The sequence below is a fragment of the Bubalus kerabau genome, chromosome 1 (genome assembly GCF_029407905.1).
Source record: "Bubalus kerabau isolate K-KA32 ecotype Philippines breed swamp buffalo chromosome 1, PCC_UOA_SB_1v2, whole genome shotgun sequence".
Taxonomy (NCBI): domain Eukaryota; kingdom Metazoa; phylum Chordata; class Mammalia; order Artiodactyla; family Bovidae; genus Bubalus; species Bubalus kerabau.
Window position 1 is genome coordinate 251,344,472 of NC_073624.1, and position 19,460 is coordinate 251,363,931.

The 19,460-nt window shown below is 42.7% G+C and overlaps 1 protein-coding gene and 1 long non-coding RNA gene across 3 annotated transcripts in view; one reads left to right on the top strand and one right to left on the bottom strand.

Moving 5' to 3' along the window:
* Positions 1 to 18,885, bottom strand: part of SSBP2 (single stranded DNA binding protein 2) — a 400,682-nt gene extending 381,797 nt beyond the window's left edge. Inside the window, exon 1 of the mRNA XM_055563053.1 lies at positions 18,682 to 18,885. The gene's annotated coding sequence lies outside the window, so the exon portion shown is untranslated. The remainder of the gene's footprint in view (positions 1 to 18,681) is intronic.
* Positions 16,665 to 18,406, top strand: LOC129638566 (uncharacterized). Of its 2 annotated transcripts, none has more exons than XR_008707911.1 (3): positions 16,665 to 16,963; positions 17,299 to 17,449; positions 17,895 to 18,406. It is a non-coding gene; the product is annotated as an uncharacterized LOC129638566 (long non-coding RNA). The 2 variants fall into 2 exon arrangements; XR_008707917.1 differs by having other exon boundaries at positions 16,738 to 16,806.
* Positions 18,886 to 19,460: the final 575 nt, after the last annotated feature.

Consider the following 19,460-nt stretch of genomic DNA (forward strand, 5'->3'; position numbering starts at 1 on the left):
ATAAAGATAACAAAGGTAATTTTGCATTAACAAATATTTTTTGAGCATCTACTGTGTATCAACTTTTCTTCCAGGCACTGGGGATAAAGCAGTGAACAAAACAGACAAAAATCCCTCCCTCATGAAGTTTATAATCTAGTAGGAGAGGAGGAACATGGGCAATGAATGACTGAGGAAAAGGTGTAGAATTTTAGGTGATGGTAAGTGCCATGGAGAAAAATACTCAAATTGCCAAAATCTGATGGATCATCAAAAAAGCAAGAGTTCCAGAAAAACATCTACTTTTGTTTTATTGACTACACCAAAGCCTTTGACTGTGTTGATCACAACAAACTGTGGAAAATTCTTAAAGAGATGGGGAATACCAGACCACCTGGCCTGCCTCCTGAGAAATCTGTATGCAGGTCAAGAAGCAACAGTAAGAACTGGACATGGAACAACAGACTGGTTCCAAATCAGAAAAGGAGTATGTCAAGGCTGTATATTGTCACCCTGCTTATTTAACTTCTATGCAGAGTACATCATGTGAAATGCCAGGCTGGATGAAGCACAAGCTGGAATCAAGATTGTCCAGCGAAATATCAATAACCTCAGATACTCAGATGACACCACCCTTATGGCAGGAAGTGAAGAACTAAAGAGCCTCTTGATGAAAATGAAAGAGGAGAGTGAAAAAGTTGGCTTAAAACTCAACATTCAGAAAACTAAGATCATGGCATCCCATCTCATCACTTTATGGCAAATAGATGGGGAAACAATGGAAACAGTGAGAAACTATTTTTGGGGGGGGGCTCCAAAATCACTGCAGATGGTGACTGCAGCCATGAAATTAAAAGACACTTGCTCCTTGGAAGAAAAGCTATGACCAACCTAGACAGCATATTCAAAAGCAGAGACATTACTTACCAACAAAAGTCCATCTAGTCAAAGCATGAAAAGGCAATGGTAACCCACTCAAGTACTCTTGCCTGAAAAATCCCATGGACAGAGGAACCTGGTAGGCTGCAGTCCATGGGGTCATGAAGAGTCGGACACAACTAAGCGACTTCACTTTCGCTTTTCACTTTCATGCATTGGAGAAGGAAATGGCAACCCACTCCACTGTTCTTGCCTGGAGCAACCCGGGGATGACAGAGCCTGGTGGGCTGCCGTCTATGGGATTGCATGGAGTCGGACATGACTGAAGCGACTTAACAGCAGCAGCAACAGCAGTCAAAGCTATGGTTTTTCCAGTAGTCATGTATGGATGTGAGAGTTGGACTATAAAGAAAGCTGAGTGCCAAGAATTGATGCTTTTGAACTGTGGTGTTGGAGAAGACTCTTGAGAGTCTCTTGGACAGCAAGGAGATCCAACCAGTCCATCCTAAAGGAAATCAGTCCTGAATATTCATTGGAAGGACTGATGCTGAAGCTGAAACTCCAATACTTTGGCCACCTGATGTGAAGAACTGACTCATTGGAAAAGACCTTGATGCTGGGAAAGATTGAAGGTGGGAGGAGAAGGGGACGACAGAGGATGAGATGGTTGGATGGCATCACCGACGTGATGGACATGAGTTTGGGTGGACTCCAGGAGTTGGTGATGGACAGGGAAGCCTGGTGTGATGCAGTCCATGGGGTCTCAAAGAGCTAGACATGACTGAGCGAGTGAACTGAACTGAAGAGGATAGGAAGTATTTAGAAGCTGCACTTTGCAATTTTAAATAGGATGCCCAGGGAAGATCTCATTGAGAAGATGACATCTCAGCAAAGACTTGGATGCGATGGAAGTTCAAGCCCTATTTATCTATCTTGAATTGCAGTGTGGCCAGAGCAACCGCAAGGGCAAGACCTGAGGAACAGCAAGAAATCAGGGTGGCTGGAGTAGACGCAGAGGGGAGGTTAAGTAGGGCCTGGGATGTGTCTCAGACTCCTTCTCTACTTAGTTTTAGATAAGTTTAAAACAAGCATTTATTTCTGCTTTATTGACTGTGCCAAAGCCTTTACTGTGTGGATCACAATAAACTGTGGAAAATTCTGAAAGAGATGGGAATACCAGACCACCTGACCTGCCTCTTGAGAAACCTATATGCAAGTCAGGAAGCAGCAGTTAGAACTGGACATGGAACAACAGACTGGTTCCAAATAGGAAAAGGAGTACATCAAGGCTGCATATTGTCACTGTGCTTATTTAACTTATATGCAGAGTACATCATGAGAAACGCTGGACTGGAAGAAACACAAGCTGGAATCAAGATTGCCGGGAGAAATATCAATAACCTCAGATATGCAGATGACATCACGCTTATGGCAGAAAGTGAGGAGGAACTAAAAAGCCTCTTGATGAAAGTGAAAGAGGAGAGTGAAAAAGTTGGCTTAAAGCTCAACATTCAGAAAACGAAGATCATGGTATCTGGTCCCATCATTTCATGGGAAATAGATGGGGAAACAGTGGAAACTGTCAGGCGTTATTTTTTGGGGCTCCTAAATCACTGCAGATGGTGACTACATCCATGAAATTAAAAGACGCTTACTCCTTGGAAGGAAAGTTATAACCAACCTAGACAGCATATTAAAAAGCAGAGACATTACTTTGCCAAAAAGATCTGTCTAGTCAAGGCTATGGTTTTTCCAGTGGTTATGTATGGATGTGAAAGTTGGACTGTGAAGAAAGCTGAGTGCCGAAGAATTGATGCTTTTGAACTGTGGTGTTGGAGAAGACTCTTGAGAGTCTCTTGGACTGCAAGGAGATCCAACCAGTCCATTCTGGAGATCAGTCCTGGGTGTTCATTGGAAGGACTGATGTTGAAGCTGAAACTCCAATACTTTGGCCACCTCATGTGAAGAGTTGACTCATTGGAAAAGACCCTGATGCTGGAAGGGATTGGGGACAGGAGAAGAAGGGGACAACAGAGGATGAGATGGCTGGATGGCATCACTGACTTGAAGGACATGAGTTTGGGTAAACTCCGGGAGTTGGTGATGGACAGGGAGGCCTGGCATGCTGCGATTCATGGGGTCGCAAAGAGTCGGACACGACTGAGCGACTGAACTGAGCTGAACTTAACACAAGGATTATTCATTGATGAATGTTCCCATTCTTAACCTCCCTGATAATTTCAGCCTCCCTGGGTCCTGTGCCCTAAGGGAACACACAGTCTTGATCTTCTCTGTCCAAAGGGAGAGTGGAAAGCTGCCTGGGGCTGGGGCAGGAAGAGAACTTTTGGCCAGAGTATTTGAGGTTCACAGCTCCAAAATACAGGCGCAAAAAGTGAGGGGAGAGGATGAAAAGGGATCTAATATATAATTCTGGGAGCTCATCCTTTCCAAGCTGTTTGACACAAACAAGTAAAGGGTGTGTTATTTTGAAATGACTTTGAACTATGAATTCACTTTGCGCCACATGAACTCTGTATTTTGACACCATTCACGGGGCACAGCCCTTTTCTCAGGATAAATAAATTCCTACAAGAAAAATTTCTGGGCCAAACGGAACACTTTAAATTTTGATACACAGTATCAGGTCCCCTCTCACTAAACAGGGTATGTCATTTTAGCCAACTGTCCCAATAACAACTTGTTCCCTACAAGTTCACCGCATTTGAATATTAGCACTCTTAATTTTGGGGATTTTAGGAAAAATATGGGAAGAATGATTTTCAACAATATTTAAAAATTTTGCATTTTGGGAATGTGAGGGCAAAGTCTTTTTCTATGTTTATTGGCTAAAAGGTCTTTATCTGTGTTTATTTCCTTGTGACTGAATTGTCTATTCATGTCCTTTGTTCTATTTTTTATTGGAATATGCATCTTTTCTTATTGAATTTGTTAGAACCTTTTGTATGGGGGGGTTATTTTGCTTCAAACTGTAAAATGCTGTAAGTAGGTTTCCCAGTGTATTGTCAGGGGTTCTTGGATGCATGCAACAGAAAGTTGATTGGCTCATTCCAGCAGAAAATGAATATTTTGAAAGGATATTTACTAGATCACAGAATCATTTGAAAAGGTAGGAAACTGGTCAGTGAAAATAGAGCAGCACTAAGGGAGACTGGGTAGAGGAACGCCCAAACTAAACTCAGGAATGACTGGTGAGGACTCTGCCTTCCTGACACGAGATGCTGAAAGATACTCTGGCGCCCTTGCCCCCACTGTCCCTGGAGTGGTCTGTTCTCTGTCCCCGATTCAGACTGTCTTGTTGGTATGCCCCTGTCACAGCCTGTTCCTAGTTGCCAGGGAGCTGAGAGAGTGAATATGGGGCATTTCCATCTCCTGAGGTGGAAAAAAGGTCCTTACCTGGAGTCACACAGTAGAGAATTCCATGAACAAGGAAGTCAGAGGCTAGGCAGAGACACAGAGATAGAAAGGGAGAGGCCCTATCACCAGCTTGCTGTTTTAACTTTTAACTTGTTCATTAAAGCTCTTAGCTTTATAGAGAATTTAATTTTCAGGGTGAAAATAATCTGAAAATATCTTCCTTTATGATTTCTGATCTTAACAACTCTGCTCTGACCTTCACCCTGTCCGACTTTCTACACTCTCCCAGTTGAACCAACCAGGGCTGCAGTTTTCCTTTCAAGGACTTCTTGTGCATGTAGCCAGGGCTTTGTAGACTATCCTTTGAGTCTGTAGGCAGCTCTGATGTCCCAGGTCCTCCTCCAGTGTCAGAGGCGTCCTTGACCCTGAGACATGTGTGGTTCTGCTCTGGAGGCTAATTATCTTAAGTGGTGGCCCTGTCACCTCCTAGGTTGGGAATCCACCGCCTCTCAAAATGTTTAACATTCTGTCTTTCAGACAGGGGAATTTTTCTGACCTGTTCATCAAATATGTGCTTTCATGGCTAAGGAGTCTCCTAACTCTCCTACTGCTTTAGGTGTATTTTATTACTCAGTTTCATTTGGCCTGGAAAAACATCAGGGACACTTGACAATTTTGATGTCTTGGGATGTCATTTTCATACAGAAAGTCTAAGTTCCTCTCCCCTACTCCAAGGAAGATGGTGTAGTGTGAGGACACAATGAATACTTTTAACTGGTCTTTGAAGGGCTTAGTCATTGCCTGTCTTCTTGTCTAAACTGTTAGAAGCCTGTCTATGCACGCTGGACAGACCAGTAATGCCTAGTCTAGAAGAACTTCTGGAGGATTCTCTACTTACTCAGGGTACTCTGAGAAAGCTCTCATGCTGGCTCCCTATAAACACCCCTTCCAGACTCAGCAGTGGAAGGAGAGGGAAGAATTAGCAGGTATGAAAATGACGGCCAGGGCCCTCCTTGCAGACAGAAGCCCCAGCAAGTTACCCTCAGGAGTGGAGCTTGGACCACTGTAGTAGAAACCATGCCTGGAGTCGCTAGAGCCTGGATGTGGGCTGTCCAGTATAGATGAGCAAGGGGCTTGGAGATCAAAGTCCCCATGGGGGATGGAAGGAACCTGGCCAAAAAGATAGTATCTGGAATGGTCTAAGACAGGCAGTAGGCAGCATCCTGAGCAGGGACAAGGGAGGCCAAAAATTGAGTGGAAGCAACTGGCCTAGGACTCAGGGACAGGGCTGCAGCTCCTGCGGACTCAATGGTGAGGACCTAAGACCCCAGGCAGCTCATCACCACAGCACTCAGGCAGACAGAACAAGTTGGAGTCTTGATTTTTAGAATGGGAGAACAAGATGGGGCCTGAGACGGAGGATTACGAGAAGCTTATGAGGGGAAGTGGCTAAGTGCCTGGTCTGTACAGACAGCCAGTCTGCGCTCAAATCTCCATTCTGTCACTTAATGCCTGTGTAACTTTGGTCAAGTTACCTAGCCTCTCTGCACTACAGTTTCCTCATCTACAAAATGAGGGAAATAACAATGCCTACCTCATAGGGGTTTTGTGAGAAGCAGGTGGAAAAAGTAAAATGCTTAGAACAGGACTAGCACAGAGTAGGTGTTAAAAATATTAGTTGTTATTGTTCATATTATCTTTACTAGAACTGGCACAAATAAAGCCAAAGAAGCAACAGGGTGGCCCTGACGTGGAATCACCAGTGTTTTTCTTATTCTTGTTTCCTATGAATAAGAACAAGATTTGTCACAGACCTGGGATGAGGCTAAGCTTACAGAAGGGGGTCAAGAGGTGGAAAAGAGCTGCAGAGAAAAGGAGCCTGGCAAATTCTTGCAAGTGCAGTTGGCAGTGTGGCATTTTCTCCTTTGGTGAACTCTGCACACTGTCACTGTGCCCCCTGCCCAGACAGCATCTCTGGGGTCCCTGCAAGGCCCTCTGCCATCTTGGGGACTCTGTCATAAGCTGGCTCATCTAAACCCTCATGGTGTGCAGTGGCCACAGGAGAGAGCGTGCACCTCTGGCCTCACACAGGCCCTTTTTTTGGGGTGAACCTGGAGTTGGAGGCATTAAAGTACAGATTCTGTTTCACAAGTCATGCCCTTGTGGATCCTTCCCATATACAGGCTGACAAAACAGGGCCTTAAAAACGAGTTACTGGGGGAGGGGGTTGGGGAAGGAGTGGAAAGGGAGGTTGGGGTTAGCAGCTGTAAGCTATTATATACAGGATGGATAAACAACAAGGTCCCACAATATGGCACAGGGAACTATATTCAATACCCTATGAAAAAACCACAATGGAAAAAGAGCATATATATATGTGGGCATATATATGTATATAACTGAATCAATTTGCTATGCAGCAGAAATTAACAAAACATTGTAAATTACTTATACTTCAATTGTTTTTTTAAAAAAGTTATTTATAATACACTTGACCCTTGAGCAACATGGGTTTGAAAGGCATGGGTCTGCTTACAGGCAGATTTTTTAAATAGTAAATATTACAGTACTGCCTGATCTGTGGTTCATCAAGTCTGTGGATCAGGAGGAACCATGTCCTAGGAGGGCTGTCTGTAATTTCCAGCCCTTGCATGGTTCAAGGGTCAACTGTAATAATAACGGCCACCATGGCGGGAGTGTTCAGCATGTGCAAAGGCACAGTGTTCGGACCTCAGGGCCACATGTCCCTCAGCTCATTTAGGCCTCATTATAACACTGTGAGCTAAGTCCTAGGATAGTTTTGCAGACGAGGAAACGGGCTCAGGAGGGTCAGGTAACTTGCTATGGCCAAGCAGGCAGGAAACGCTGGAGCCAGAGTTCCAGCTGAAGCAGCTCCATATTCGAGCCTGAGCTTCTAATGAGAAGAAACAAAGAACGCTTTGCAGTTGCTCTCCGAAAGGAAACACTGCACTTTTGACAGAAGTGAAATATGTGCTGTTTGCTCCCTTCCTTGGTGAGCTGACACCGACTTGAAACATTTGCTCCCTGCAGCAGCGTCTGTTTTGGTTCTCCAAGGACAAGGGTTCGCTCTGTGGAGACTCTCTGCGAGAGGCCAAAGTTCCTTATAGCTTCTGGGATCACAAAACCCTTTTCAACAAAATCCCTCGGGCCCAGCCCCCTAAAAACTATGTAATAAATTTACCATCAAAACAATCTCACTTGGTCCCTCTGAGACCATTATGCCACAAACAAAGGTAATGCGATATGCCAATAAATATTTCTCCTGTGAAGTCATTAGGGTTTTTTCTCTCATACACTAAACTGTAGTCTTCAAATTTAATATCATTTCATAGTTCCCCTAAATCATTCACGGATATATGTAAAACATTCAAGTGCTCCACATCCTGTCATTTGAATAAGAATGATTATTAAAGTTTAGGCTGAGTCTAAAATGCAAAAGCATTTTACTGTTTTTATTACTAAAAATGCTGTAATGAAATATTTTTAAATGTTATAGCAATTATCTTTTCATTGCACAAAACTGCACTGTCAACTATGCCACATTAAAATGTTAAATCACTATTTTAATATCAAATTACGGAAAGAGAAAGAGAAACTGCTAAAATTCATCTTCCTGTACACTGTCTTCCCCTGCAGAATTCTAGCACACGTGGATTCTCATGACTGAGAGATACTGCGTCATATAAAGGAAACATCAGGGATTCTGGAGGCCCCAGAGTTGAAATAATGAGGGGTCTAGGAAATGCGTGATTCTTCAGCATTTTAAAACATTGGGACATTAGAAACAGGATTAACATACACACTCACTGCTGTATATAAAATAGATAACCAACAAGGACCTACCGCATAGCACAAAGAAAGTGAAAGTCACTCAGTTGTGTTGGACTCTCTGCAACCCCATGGACTTTACAGTCCATGGAATTCTCCAGGTCAAAATACTGGAGTGGGTAGCTGTTCCCTTCTTCAGGGGATCTTCCCAACCCAGGATCAAACCCAGGTCTTCCACATTGCAGGCAAATTCTTTATCAGCTGAGCCACCAGGGAAGTTCAGGGAAATTTATGCAATATTCTGTAATAACCTATATGGGAAAAGAATCTGAAAAAGAACAGATATATGTGTACGTACAACTAAATCACTTTGCTGTATGTTTGCAACTAACACACCATGATAAATCAACTATACTACAGTAATTTTAAAATAAATAATTAAATACCTCCCCCAAATCAATAAAACATTGGGATAATTGGCTATTTTTCTGGGTTCCCAAACCTAAGCCTGCACAACATCACTGGAAAGCGAGCAGAACCAGAACAGCTGGGCTTGCAAAAATGAGATGATTCACAGAAGCCATTCTGTAGGTTGTCTGTTTTGGGCATCAATGCTGTGGTCTCCCCAAGTCTAGCCAGGCCAGCGCTTTGGGCTCTCACCACTGGAGGTAACAGCAGAACATCAGAGCAGCTCTCGCTGCCCCGGGACGAGTGATAATGAGGAAGAGGCACAGAGATGAGAGATACTACACTTGGGCTCTTGCCTGCATGGTTCTTACAATGTTATCTATAAAACTGAGCTACCTGTCTGGATCACACGGAGTATAACCATTACGCAGAGGACTTTGACCTGGGACTTTGTTTCTTTAGGTGATTAAAAAACAAAAGAGTATGTTTTTTAATAGATTTCATGAGGAGCTGGTTGTGTGTGACTCTGGTTGCTTACAGGAAACTATTAGATGAGGTCCACACTGGGTCAGTAACTCACTTTTAAGCCCTTGACATTACTTGGTCTTTTTTCTATGCAGTTTTAAAAACTGGTCTTGTTAACCTCAAAACTCATAATCATCTGAATAATGCCAATAGGTTATGTTATAAACAAACTGCCCCTTAATAGGGAGTCAGAAACTAGTTATCTTATGGGTACTTAGTAAATACTTGACTAATTGATTCATACTGGTATTATTTAACTTAATCCATCAAATCAGCCTTGAGGGATACTACAAATTCAAAGCTTATAACCTAAAAAGATTTAAAAAAAAGATTAAGATTGAAGTAATGAAGAAGTAACTCCTTCTACATCTTCTTCCTGCTCCATATTTACATTTTTGTTTAGTTTCTTTGTTTCGTATCTAAGCTTTGACTCCTTGGAAAATAGACAAAGATGAAGACACGTGTGTAATAATTTTATGAGGATGTGCTTTGGAAAGCGAAGCTTGTAAAAACGGGTGAGAAAAGCAGGACTGGGCAGAAGGAGAAGTTGAACTGCTGGTGCAGGTGGAACATGATTTCAACCAATCCTTCTGGGAATCTGAAGGTGGATGGACCCTCAGAGAGGCCCCATACTGAGGCTAGGAAGCCAGGACTTGGTATGACCTCATCAACCAGTCACTGGACGTGGGCTATCCCTTGAGAAAGATACATAACTTGGAGCAAGAAAGCACCTTTTGCCTACGGGCAATTCCTGGAGAGGGAGTCGGCTGTGAATCAAGAGCAGGTAAGGAGAAGGAGAACGGGACAACAGAGGATGAGATGGTTGGATGGCATCACCGATTTAAAGGACATAAGCAAACTCTGGGTGATGGTGAAGGACAGGGAGGCTTGGTGTGCTGCCGTCCATGGGGTTGCAAAGAGTCAGACATGACTTGAGACTGAACAACGAAAACTACAACGCTCTAACAGCTGTGGGCTAAGTGCCTTGGCCCTGTCCATGGAATCTGGGTAGCACACCACAGTGCCCACTATACGGGGTTACACTACCACGGTAACATAACCATGGAACTTCATCAGTGGGAAGTAAATTCAGCCTCCTCTTAACAAGTTAAATTTTCCTTCTGACTTTCCTCTCTTTGTTATCAGCCTCACCATTTTTCCTTACCCAAGGTAGCAGAAAAGAAATCTGAAGATTTCTAAAAATTGCCTTGGGCGATTTTTAACAGTCTGTCACATTTAATTTCCAGCATATTTATCCTTTTAAACAATTTTAAATAATTCACTACAAAGTGAAATCTGGCATAAGTCCTATCTGTCTTTTACTCCCTGAATTACGGAAGAAGCCAACACAACAGATTTCTAGGCAGTTTCCAGGGCTTGGGTTGGGGACTGGTGGTATAAGTAAGGAATGAGGAAGGGGGCTGTCTCTTCTTCCTAATTTAGAGAAGAAAGCTTGAGTCATTGGTCAGGCAAATAAATACTCCAATATTCTCTGGGAGTCCTACTCTGTTTATAAGAATGCAAATGAATAACCTTGACAAAGAATGTTATTTCATGTAAAAAAATGTTTCCACATGAGCTGTTTTCAGAGATTGAGATTTAAAAAAATCTAAGAAGTAGTTGTGGGTACAACCTCACCTTCCACTAATATAACTACACTGTCAAAGACCTAGCTGCCACTCCAAACACTGTCCTCCAAGTACTTGCAGAGAAACACAGGGGATATTAAATTATCATGTAATTAAATTAAATTATCACTTTGCAATCCCACCAATAAGGCTGAGACGGCACTTCTGTTATGAAACCTTGCTTGCAAATCCTTTTACTCTGAGATGAAAACTCCTTCCTGGCAGAAGCAGTTTCAGCCCAAAGGTGAAGTTGTGGATTACATGATTATACCCAGAAGATTCTAAGGACAAAAAATAAAATTTGCTTTTTCTTAAGATTTATGATTTTTGGTTTTTGAATGATTTAACTTGTCCAAAACAAGGATCTATATGTTACCTATTGATGATTTCACATTCTAAATAGAAAGCTTTTTTTTCAAATCTTCAGAACAATTTTGTTGAGTAGTAAAGTGGAATATTTTAATGTTAAGAACTTTTGGATATGCAAAGAAAATATCTATTCCTGAATAACGGACCAGAAACCAGTGCTGATGGTTTGAAGCAAGAACTGCGGGAGGCATGCGAGTCTGTCATCTCCACACCTCCTGTATGCACAGCCCTTACAAGATACTATAATGACGAGCACAGTGTAGGAAAAACACAATCTCAGATTTCTAATAATATAAAAAGGAAAACAGGGCAGGAAAACCCTTGGGGCTCAGTTTACCTCTTTAAGCCCATGAGGTTTCTTAAGCAAGGTTTCCCATTGGGTGTGTGGGAAAGATGAGGTTCCTCTAAGAAGCACCTTAAAGCCTCTAGAGGGGTCCACAGGAGCTGTGCAGCTGACACTAGGTGCCCCAGTACCGTTCAGGGGTGTGTGCTTGTGTCTATACAGGTGACTGAAGATTCTCAGTGCAGGAATGCCTTGTTATGAACAAGCCATAGAAAAGCACCCTACAGAATGGCTTCATCTATCCTCCTTATCCTTCAGACTCTCTTGGCATCTATCTGGGAGGCTGATGCAAGTGGCAATGGATGGATGCACGGCGGCATAGTGCATGGCGGCCCCATGAAGGGAACACTCAGAGACAGGGGATGAGAAGCCAACATCCCCGGACCCAACCGTTTTCCCTCAGGGATGTTTTGGAGAGGTCATCTAAACAAGGCTCTACTGAAAAATTTTAACCTGCTTCAGAATCACCCAAAAGGTTTGTTAAAACAGATTTCTGGGCCCCGTACCCAGAGTCTCTGATTCAGCACATCTTGGGTAAAGTCTGAAAAATGTGCATTTCCAACAGATATTCAGGTGATGCTGATGCTGCTCGTCTAGGCATCCTACTGTAAGAGCTCATAGTGTAAAGAAAAGTCTCTACTGTCCTATTCTGGGGACTTCTAATTCATTGCTGGACGTGGTGGTGGGGATGACTGCCAAGCGGAGGTGAGTGAATGTCTTAGGTAATGATTCTAATCCCTGAGATGAGCCACAGATCTGAGGTGGGAGCAGGAAGTGTGGAAGAATTCTGTACGAGAACCTTGGGAAATCAGACAAAAAGCCCATTTGCTTTTCTGCTCCTTTGTGGAGGATAAAGCAAAGTTGTACCACTATACCTCTTGTCATTGATACAAGGGTTCTGTCTGCACGGAGAGGCGTTCCTGTCCCCTTGGGGAACTGCCCTACCCACTCTCCAAGCGTATATTTCTGGTGGGCTTAAAATCAGAGCATTATACCCCAGGGCCACAGGGATGCATGACCTTCCCTTGGCAAATATTCCTTTGGAACATGACGAGAGCCTAGCCAGTCAGAGTTCTTCCTTGGGAATTCGTTAAGTTTACTACTGAAGAAAGTAATTCATTCATTTTTGGTCACAAAGCTGTAAGAATGTGTCCAAGAGCATCTGTCAGCCATACCCTCCACCGTGTAGAACATGCAAGAGAATGAAGAAGACAAAAGCCAAAAAGAAGGAGGAGAGAACCATGGCAGCAACAAGCCTCTGCCTCTAGACACTAAGGACTCAGAGCTATGTGGGTTCTGCAACAATTTCTTCAGTTCTGCGGTCTCTATCAGTATCTTTCTAACTTCCATGCTTCTCTCATTTCTCCACTCACCCCTGTTTGCTTGCTTCAAGTAATTTTAGTTGTGTTTCTATCAGTTGCAAAGAATCCTGACTAATATAATCAAACCACCACAGACATAGGTAAAAGAAAGAAGCCTTGGAAGGGCATTGGTCGTGGGATGCTCACATGTGCTGTCAGGCTCTTGTAGCTACAAGAAACAGCCGCACTCAGATCTCCCTGAGTACAAGGACACATATATGAAGATGGGAAGTGGAAAGCCACCAGAAGAAGGAGACAGGCCAGGGCCAGCTACTCTCTAGGGGTCTCTGTCCTGGACTCCCCTCCATGTCAACTCTGCTTCTCAGAGTGTCTGTTCCATTCTCCACTTGATCCTCTCTGATCAATACTCTCCCACTTTTCAGTGCAAATCCCAGGAGACCAGCTGCTGCCATGGCTGTTCCTACTGGGCAGAGCCCCTTATTCAAGGTCGCTGGTGGGTGAGGCACCATTTCTGGTCCCATCAGGGTGTCCTCTGAACAACAGTAACCAAACCTGGGGAATTCAGGATGAAGCAGACACTCCATTGTGCCCGTTGTAGGAGAAGTGTTCCAGAACACCAAGAATGAGGAGTCATAATATGAAAAATCAAACACTAAATCAACATTTGCATGATATATGTATACATATAGCTGGTTCACTTTGTTGTACAGCAGAAACTAATGCAACATTGCAAAGCAAGTATACTTCAATTAAAAAAAAACTTAAAAAACTAATTGTACCAGGAAACCAAAAGTATACCAGAGAGGTGGGTATGACACAGAGCAAGGACTCGATGAAGAGATCTGCACTAGAGTCAGGTGCATTAGGTCCCAGAAAAAGCAGCGAGCCCAGGGTGAGTGCTTTCCAGATCAGAAGTGTGAGGCCTCTCACAGCCCCAGCAAAGCCACAGCCTCTGCTTGGCTTGCATCCCACTACCAACTGGAGGAAACTAGGGATGGTCCCACATTGCCCACTATGTCCATCATCTCTCAAAGACCGCTCACACACTGTGAGTGCACTCAGACCGAGGACGGGGTTCTCATAAGGGACCGTGGGCTAGTTTCTTAGCTTCCGAAGCCTCCGTTTCCTCATCTAAAGATGGCATTATCTGCTTTCATAGGATTATTGTGAACAACAAATTAGACAATGCCTGTGAAACACTTAGCCCAGCTCCAGGCACAAAGCGTTCATTGAGCACCAGCTATCATTGCTACATCATCATCATCATTATCCTCATTTTCATTAGGATACTTTGAAGGTGAGTGAGTGCAATGTGACTCCCGGGATACATATGTGAACAAAGCTCATCTCTTGACCTGTTTGCTGCTCCTAGTCATTTCTCTAACAAACATTCCCCACTTACAGATGAAATTAAAATCAGAATATATTTTAATTGGACAGCTATGTGTGCAAAGTGAACACTATACTATTTAGAAGGTCTTTATTTTTAAAAAAGAAAGAGAGGAAGGAAGAAAGCAAGCAAGCAGGCAGGGAAAGAAGAAGGGAAGAAAACTGCTTGTCAAAGTCCTCCTTCACTTATAAGATTTTATACTTCATTATAAGAGACGCCAACTGCTACCTGAGGTTTCAATGCAGCACCAACTACCAAAAAAAAAAAAAAAAAAAGCCAGAAGAGTTACCTCAAATCATTTCACTCTGTAATACAGAATATCTGGGTGTATTTACCTAGTGTAAAATCATTCATTTGGTCTGACATGCCCCTAGGATTACTAACAGTTTACTTGAAAAAGATATGAAAAGGTTGGGAGGATGTGGTTTAAATATAATCTGCAATTTTAAAATTTAACTTTACATATTGCCATGCTGTTCCATTATATATGCAGGAAAGGGAAGAGCAGTATTCTTCAGGCTTGAAAAAAATTAATCCATGTTTCTTGGCATGAAATACCAATGTTATGTTTAAAATATACATGTATAATGTGAGACATATTATCTAATAAAAATCATGCAATCTAGCTTGTTCACTTTGTAACACATAATAACGGGGAGTTGATCAAAGAAAACTACTTCCATTTTTATTACTACATTGTTCCTATTTTTATGAACAAAATTTAAAATGCATGATAAAAATCCAATATACAGTAATTGAAACATACAGTCTGACCTCACATTGCTCTGATAAATCTGTTCATTTCTGGCCATTTTCAGTGTTGCTATAGTGAACAGTGTTGACAAGTGGATGAAAAAAAGCTTACAAATGGAATTCTGATCATAGATAAGACTGAACATAAACTATCTCCCCACATTTCTGCATGTTGGGAGGCCCGGTGTGTGCCACAGATGGCCATCTCCCAATAATACATAAAACATTTCTTGCTGGAGCTCGGCTCACATTGTTGAATTCACAGGTCATTTGAACAGAACAATAATTCAATTCACTTAATAATGACCTCACTGGGAACAAACAGACACGGGATGATGCTGTTAGAAGAACAAAATCGTACTAGAGTTTTAAAAATGAAATTCTTAAAAAGCCGCCATGCTCTCTTGTCAAAATAGCACTTAAATGTATTCAGTGTTCGGCGGCCAGGCAGGCTCACTGGGTTAATTTTAGTCTCTGGAATTTTGCTACAGCAACTCTGTGCCATGTTTTGTCTATGTTCAGGCTGGTAGCTTTCCTGGGAAGGTCAGTGGTGACCACTGAACCCCCTATTGGCTTATTGGCTGAGCTCATTGATGAAGAAGCCTTGAGTACATCATTTTTTTCCTTCTCAAATGGCTGAGATGGCAGTCAATGAAGAATGACTGCAGAAAGTTTCAGAAAGGCACATGGGGATCATTTAACCAAACCAATAAAATCAGCTATTTATGTAAGTAACAGTTATTATAACCCTAACCACCCAGGCCATATTTCTCTGAAATAATTTTTAGGTTTAGGGCTGATTTTATTTCTAGTTTATAAGACGTAAAATCCTGGATTCCTGGCCTTGGAAGAAATGAATGGACTCAGGAGAAATCAGAATCTAGAGTGACCTCTTTCTAGCAGCTAGTTGCTTGCTAACAAGATAGTATGTATTGATTCCACTAGTATTCACAAGATCAGGTCTCTCCTCCTCATCTCTATATTATAAAAGCAAGACCGAGGCTACAGAAGTCAGGCCCTTTACTGTCAGTTTTAACTATTAATACCATGCTCTCCTTTGTCATTCACACATATTATAAAAGCACACAACAAACAGCGAGGGCTTTACCTATGTTTTGCTTGATACATTTTATTAAAATGATTTTTAACTTTTAAGATCCAAATTACAAACTTGCAGAATTAGAGGGATTTTTTTTAAAAGCAGCTAATGAGGATACGGTTTATTCAAATTATTACTATTTTAATGGACAGAGGAGCCTGGAAGGCTATAGTCCATGGGGTCACAAGAGTTGGACACAACTTAGCAACTAAACCACCACCACTGATATTGGAGAACAGGGAGAAAATTTTGTAAGACTTCCATCAACAATCGTCTCATTGTTTAGTTTAGTTTTATAGTTTAATTATTTTATTCTTTATCCCCCACCCCACACCATCTATCCGAGCAGACTGGAAAAAACTAAATCTACTTTCCTACAGAGTAGGGCCTTTATGCTTGGGAAACATTTTTTATAGGAACTAACCCATTAGCTTATTTCTGTACCTACTTCATCAATATCAGCTGGGAATACCCTGTAATCATGGCAATTTATTAACCTGGCTGTAAAAGCAGGAGAAAGAACACTCATGCTATTTTTCCATGAAAATGGTGGCTAGAGGAAGGTGTGTTTCAGGGGCATCGTAGTGTGGGGTGGAGGGGAGGAAAGAAGAGTTAAAGAAACAGAGTACATTTCCAACGACACATGCATAAGCTTCTAAAGCTTAAAGAGGCATCTATAATCCAAACAAGACATCTCTTTTTCTTCCTCATCTCCCCCTCCCTCCATTTACTGACACTTCTCCCAGAAGACACAGTTCTTGCCTCTAAAAGAACTTACTGTGTGAAGGAAAGAAAACACAGACAGTAAATAAATAAGTGGCAGCTGGTAATTTAAGGAACACGTTGGTATTATAGGCGTTCAGAGAAATAACCATCAAGAAAGGCTTCTTGAAGGAACTGCTAGGCATGTGTGCGGATCCTGCTCCCGTGACATGTGTTAATTATAGGTTGTCTGTCAATCCCCAGTGACACAGAAGGGAGTTTCCCTTCCTTTCCTACCCCAGAGGGCTCCTTTCTCCTACTATCTCCTGAAAGGCAGGAAGTCCTTCTGTGGCCACGTCCACCATCTCAGTAGCAAAGCTTAGCTCCTCAGCTTACCTGGAGGTAACAGGCAACAACTCAGCTCCCCAGCTTACCTGAGGGCCAGCAGGGCTTTCAGGGACCGAGTAGGATGCTGAAGCATCTCTGTACCTTCCTCTCAAGGGAAAGGGAGGAGGATGGAGCACAGGAAGCTACCCTCCTCTCTGGGCTTAGGCACTCCAAAAGGGGGAGCAGTAGGGAGGATAAGTCCAGAGAATGCTGCTAATAATCACAATAGTAACATGTGCCCAGCATTTACTGTGTATGGAACTCTTCAAAGCAACTGACATGGGTTATTAACCCAAGTGATCCTCACGACAGCCCCGTGAGGAAGTCCTATTAATATTCCCATTTTACAGATGAGGTACAGAAAAGCTAAAGAACTTTCCTAAGATCACACAGCTACTTAACTGGCATCGTTTGGACTGGAGCCCAGTCTCAGCTAGACTCCAGCACCTCTGCTCCTAAAGTGGCTCGCAACTCAGGCTGCACTTGGAGAGCTGTTAAACGGTACTGATACCTGGGCCTGCATCCCAGAAATATGGATTTAATTGATCTGTAGTGGGGCCCAGGGCAGGAGGACTCTTGAAATTTCCCCAGGTGACGCTAATGTGAGGCCAGGATTGCCAGCCACGCTATTCCTCCTCCCGCCCTCCTGCTTTCTCATTATCTCTGCACCTCTCCCCTCCTCCCTGTTACTCAGAAGGTTCTGTCTTGATCCCTTTATCTTCCCACACAAAACGGCCCTTGAAATGGTTTGAAAATGTGTCCATGAATTCTCTAACATTCTTTCCTTCAAAAGGTAGAACCTGAACCCCGTCCCCTTAAGTGCAGGCCAAATGTAGAGACTGGCTTCTAATGAATGGAATTTGGTGGAAGTGATAGTCAGTGGCTTCCAAGACCAGGTCCTAAAAGGTACTGCAACTTCTTTTTTGTCCTCCCTTGTGAATCGTAGAGTGCTCGCTCTGGGGAAAACTAGCTGCTATACCACAAGAACACTCAAACAGCCCCATGGAGTGGACCTAATGGCAAGAAACTGTGGATTCCTGCCAATGAGCAGCGAAAAACTGAGGCCTTCTGAAGCAAATAACTCTTCAGTGAGTGAAACTGGGAGTGAATCTTCCAACCCCAGGGAACCCTCAAAATGACTGCAGCCCCAGTTGACATCTTGAATGCCAACTCATGAGAGACCCTGTGCTGGAACTATCATGCTAAATTGCTTCCAGATTCCTGACTCTCAGAAGCTGTGAGATAATAAATGCTCGTTGCTTTGTGCTGATAAATTGTGGGGTGGTTTGTTATGTAGCAAGAGATAACTAATACAGGCATCTCCCTCCCCACTCCACGCCAGACCCTCCCAACCTTGACTTGGAGCAGGGGAAGTTGCCAGGGCTGCAACAGAAGTGTCTGACATCCCAAGGTGGAATTCTGAATGTCTTTACCATAGAAACGTAGCTCTATGCATATTTATATATGTACATATATGTATGTAAATACATAGGAAAAGTCTGGAAGAGACAAGCCAGACTATTAACAGTGTTAGAGGCAGAGAAAAGGGAGAAGTGGGGTTGGAGAAGAAAGCCAAGGGGAATTTTCCTTTCTTCCCTGTCGGCTGCTGTGTTATTTGGATATTTCACACCGAGAATGTGTCTATGCATCACCTGGGTAATTAAACATATTTTTCCTACATAAAAGCTGGGGAAGTTTTTTTAAAAAAAAAAAAAGAAGAAGTGCAATCATACCTGAGGATGGGTTCTGTTGGCAGTCGAGTTATTAAGAAAATAGTTCTTCAAGTACATTATGGTTAGGTAGTAGTGATCTTTGAAGCCTGTTCTGACTGCCTTAGCACCAGGTAGAACACTGGATCGTAGGCACTGTGGTGATGAAGAATTAAGAACAGCTGGGCTTAGAGCCTTGATGCTCATGTGTTTTCGATTCCTGACTCTGACGCTTACCAGCTTGGCAAGTCGTGCAACTGTTCTGGACCCATTCTTTCCTATCTGTAAAGTTGGGAGAATAATGTAGGAATTTAAAAAGCTAAATATATAAGGGGCCTGAAACAGTAAATGATCCAAAGGCAGCACTCATTGAATGGTAGCTATCGTCCTATGGAAAAAATATTTTTCTAGTTTCAAACACATAATGGGGATTATGACATGAAAATAAACTGAAAAGCGAAAGTGTTACTTGCTCAATTGTGTCCTACTCTATCCTATCCTGTACACAGACATTAGAGGTTTGCACAGGGGGAGCCAACCTATAGACCTCAGAAGTGAAAACTGTTTTGTTTGACCCACACAGTGTTGCTGAAAACAGTGAATTTTTTGCCTGCACTTAATTTTGAAAGATGGATTTCAAGGGCTTCCCAGGTGGTCTAATGGTTAAGGCCTTCCACTACATGGGGCAGAGCTTCAATCTCTGGTCGGGGAACTAAGACATGCCAGTGGTGTGGCAAAAATATATGTATAAATAAATGAATAAATAAACGTGGTGTTGGTGGTTTAGTCGCTAAGTTATGACC